General features: G+C 42.2%; 1 protein-coding gene across 2 annotated transcripts in view; it reads right to left on the bottom strand.

The window, feature by feature from the left end:
- ncalda (neurocalcin delta a) overlaps positions 1-4,289 on the bottom strand; it is a 97,079-nt gene that overhangs the window by 40,500 nt on the left and 52,290 nt on the right. Inside the window, exon 1 of one of the 2 annotated variants that reach the window (XM_032517744.1) lies at positions 1,878-2,179. The exons of the other annotated variant lie outside the window; for it this stretch is intronic. The gene's annotated coding sequence lies outside the window, so the exon portion shown is untranslated. Of the gene's footprint in view, positions 1-1,877; positions 2,180-4,289 lie in introns of those variants that run through there. 2 annotated transcript variants of the gene reach the window in all.

Below are 4,289 nucleotides of genomic sequence, written 5' to 3'. Positions count from 1 at the left end.
CACACACGCACACGCACACGCACACACGTCAAGAGAATAATCCACTCCTGCAGGATGTCAGATAAAGCTACTGGCTGTATGCTAGAGGTTTGTGTGTGTGTGTGTGTGTGTGTGTGTGTGTGTTTGTCAGTGGCTCTTTCTGCAGGGTAACTGCTGCCAACATATCCAGCTCATAATAAACACATAACACAAACATTAGATAACAGTATGCTTGGAAGTATTATTTTGTTAGACGAAAATGAACACAGACCTTTTCTGTCTCTAAACTCAAAATGGCTCCTTGTGGTATTCATGCAGCTCATTTCACAACAATAAGATACTTATGAATGAGGTGCCCTTAGGCTTAAGGCCCAGTATTACAGGATTGCAGAAACTCCTTTACAAGGACAATTTACACTGAAGGAAGACTAATAGCTTGAACAAACTATTGAATGACAAAATTCATGTTACTTTTAGTCTGCTTCTAAAATCTCTTCTGTGATTCTCAGTAAAGGAAAAGTATTCACCATTTGCAAGAAATTAAAAAAATAAGTGCAGGATTACATTATTGAATTACTCCCTGAAGTATATTGTACATCTGCCTTTATGTAACCTAATGCTATTAACTGATAAAAAAGTGTATTCAAATAGGCCATGTAAGGTATTATGTCACAGCAACCTCCAAACCAAACCATAAATCCAACATAATCAGCACAGCAAATGCAAATCTGTATCCTAATCGGAGCATTTAATTGGATGGAGTCAATATCTGTGACTAGAATACTTTAGACAGTGACCTGTTACATGCGCTTGGCTTGTCTCCACTTTGTTAAGTTGGAGGAGGGAGGCACTGCTGAGGAGGGAATGAGAGGAGTTCTAGAGAAGTAGAGAGAGGAGGAGGAGGAGGAGGAGGGGAGGAGGAGGAGGAGGAGGAGGAGGAGGAGGAGGAGGAGGAGGAGGAGGAGGAGGAGGAGAGGAGAGATGCAGTATGTAGGGAGATCCAAACACTTGTTATGCACATTCCCTTTCTTTCCATTCTATCGGGGTTAAATGTGGGCTGGCATGCTATTGTTTGAGGGACACAGGGAGGTGTGTGTGTGTGTGTGTGTTGTGGTGTGTGGTGTGTTGTGGGGGGGGGCGCTGGGTTCTTGACAGCAAGACCACACAGAAAAAGATCCTTAAAAAAAAAAAAAACTTTTTGAAAAATGTCCTCATCTCACCATTACTGGATTTCTTTAGAAAAACAAAATATAAGATCTAACCTTGAAGCTGTAAGAGTTACATTTTTGCAGCATACCCATCCCCTCTGAGGGGGGCAGGTGGCAGCTGTCTCCCCCCCCCCCCCCATCCCTGCCTCTGGCTCTCTGGCAGACAGAGCCAGCAGCTACAGCCCACACAACTGCCTCTAACATTAGCAGCGCTTTGAGAGGAAAAGCCATGTGGAGCTGCCCATCACTTTCAACTACACAACACATAACACACTCAGCCCCCATAACGATCACATTCTCTTTCTCTCTCTCTTCTGTCAGACACTCACTTCCTGCAGCGGGTTTGAAAACAGATCTGGCTGTGTGTGCTGAGAAAGAAAAGCAACTTGAATTTGAAAACCTCAAACACACACACACACACACACACACACACACACTACATTACTAAAGTTTCCCCAAATGATTAAAGGGGGACAAAAAGAGTTTCCAGACGTACACACAGAGCTTCATTCCCTCTCTCACTGGAATTCATCTTAAAGAGAACTCTCCTTCTGCACAAGTATATGACTCAAACTCATGAGGTCAAAGCGCTCCTTTATTCAGCTTTAATTTAATGCACACCACTCTCAAAGCAACACTAGCTGCTAAAGCACACAATACACACACAAAGAGAAAACACAGGAAGCTTACCTCACTTTGTATCAACGTAGAAGCCGTTCAGCAGCCCATCACCCAGCACTTTCTCTCAAGACTAAGTTTGTGGAAGCGGCAGTGGCAGCAGAAGCAACAGGCAAGAATGAAGCGCACCAGAAAGAAACAAAGATGAGAGCAAGAGAGAGAGGGGTAAGAGAACAGCAGAGGGGGGAGGAGAAGGAGACGGACTTAGCGACTGAGACAGAGCTAACGGTGACTGAAAGACTATCAGAGACTCCTAGTGTGAGCAGGAGGTTTGTTAAAAGCCCACAAACTAACTCGCCCCTCTGCTCGCCTGCCTCTCCAGCTTGACGTCAGCGTGGTCACATGACTTCACTCTGGTGTGGAGGGGAAATGAAAGGGGAGGGGAGACACAGAGGGAGAGAAAGAAAGAGAGACGGAGAAGCCTGTGTTGCCATGGTAACAGGCACACTGCACCGCAATGATTTCAATAGGTCATCTGACACACGCAAGCACACAGATTCTTACACAGAGAAGCTGGTAAAAGACAGGCTCAGTGCTGCAGACCGACTAATCTAGAAAAGGTGAACAGAGTGAAGGAGTAACAGAGAGAAAAGGAGAAATACAATTAGAAACTGATACAAAGTGGTTCAAATTCCTTGTGTTTTTTTTGCCAGTTCACAGAAACAAATGTAATTAAAAAAAGAAATGTGCACCATACAAACTGCACTTTTGAACTTCAATTTTTGACCTTTTTGAGGAAAGGAGCCATTTTTATTTTAAGGGTCCACAGTTCACATATTAAAGTTTTTCAACACAAAACTTTATATATTTGTTATGATTTGGTTCTAAAGAGCTTATGTTATCAGAACAGAACAGTTATTAGAAAAGGATCTTCTATCTATGTTGTCACTCTGATATGCCCAATAGCTAATTCCTTCAGGACTCCAGTGATTTGTTCAAAACATGACTAATAAAATAACTATTTCTGTACATAGGAGTATGGAGAATAAATGACTAATACACTAAATAACCTTCATTACTTCAGGGAAGTGGGGAATACAGTAGCTCCAGTTTCAAATGCGTTTTTATTTCATTTGTATGATACTTTAGACAAGCTTAAGCACACCTCAACAAAAGATCAGATCAGTATACCACTCTGATTAACAGCCAATAAACAACAATAACAAGAAAATCAGCAATGGTGCCAATCAACAGTGGGGATGTGGGTTTGATTACATTACTTCATGTCTTATTAGCAGAGTAGAGCCATATTGTTTTAATGTCAGAGTTAATGATGCACATCAGCCTGGACTCTTTCAGGTAGTGTTTGGCAAAAAGATGCCACAAACTTCTATCTTTACAAAAAAAAAACGACTGTTCCTCAACTAGACTTAAGTCTGTGAGTACAACGTACACTATGTCATTTTCTCCCGCTAGGGGTCTCTTTATCAAAACTATGGATGTAAACACAAACTTTTGATAATGTTATGAAGCTGCCTTGGATCATGGGAGTTGCTGTCTTCATTGTTAACCACTATTGTCATTAGTGCAGGTTTGCAGAACGGCTGTGGATCTGCTCCAAACTCCGCCGTACGTCAATACCCACCATGTCCGGATTTGTTATGGAATGGCCATGACTGACAGCTGAAGTAAGAAGGACGCACGAGATCTTGTGACTTTATGTAGAATAGAACCACCAATCCAACAACGGTTTGTTTTCATCCAGAGGAGTAGAGAGGAAACAACTCTGTGCTGTGTTTTCAAGGCGTAGTGCAGGGAAATATGATCCCCCGTGAGCACGGTCTATTTCTTCAATTAACTGGATGTTTTATTTTGTTACTGTGCTCGACTTCCTGTACCGCTAAGTCTGCCGTGTGCTGAATTGCTGCGGAGCTCTCCGGCAGCTTTGCGTATCTGCTAAGGGGGTTAGCCTCTCCTAAGCGTAGCTCCTATGGTGCCATTTTGATGCTACCAAGCCATTACCCACCGTTAGCATTCCATTGACTGGCATTCATTTCGGCGCCACTTTAACAGCAAATAACTTCATCTGAAGCGTTTGAAGTTTCTATTTGTCTGTTGTTTATTTCTAAAGAAACATGACAATGTGTAAAAGGCTCCATTACCTTGTATCTTACGTTATGGCTCCGTAGCAGTAGTTTTTGTAAAAATAGGCTTACGATTGTGTCATAACCATGCTACTTACTGTCGCACAGTAGAGGAATCACCGTATAGTACAGGGTAAGTTAGCAGACAGTTTGGACTTACATCAGCTATTTAGGTTTAATTACCAATGTTAACTAGCATTTTAGTTAGCAATAATTAGCTTGTGCCTCTGTTATCTCCTTACATATACCTACGCTCTCCATCTCTGCAAGAGTGCAAATGATTGAGATTTCTCTTGGCACAGCGACTAGAAGACTTACAACTTTCAGACAGGTTGCTCAC

Source organism: Etheostoma spectabile, chromosome 6, assembly GCF_008692095.1.
Source record: "Etheostoma spectabile isolate EspeVRDwgs_2016 chromosome 6, UIUC_Espe_1.0, whole genome shotgun sequence".
In the NCBI taxonomy this organism is placed as follows: Eukaryota; Metazoa; Chordata; class Actinopteri; order Perciformes; family Percidae; genus Etheostoma; species Etheostoma spectabile.
The sequence above is the reverse complement of the archived record's forward strand: the minus strand, read 5'-3'. Positions and strand labels throughout refer to the sequence as shown.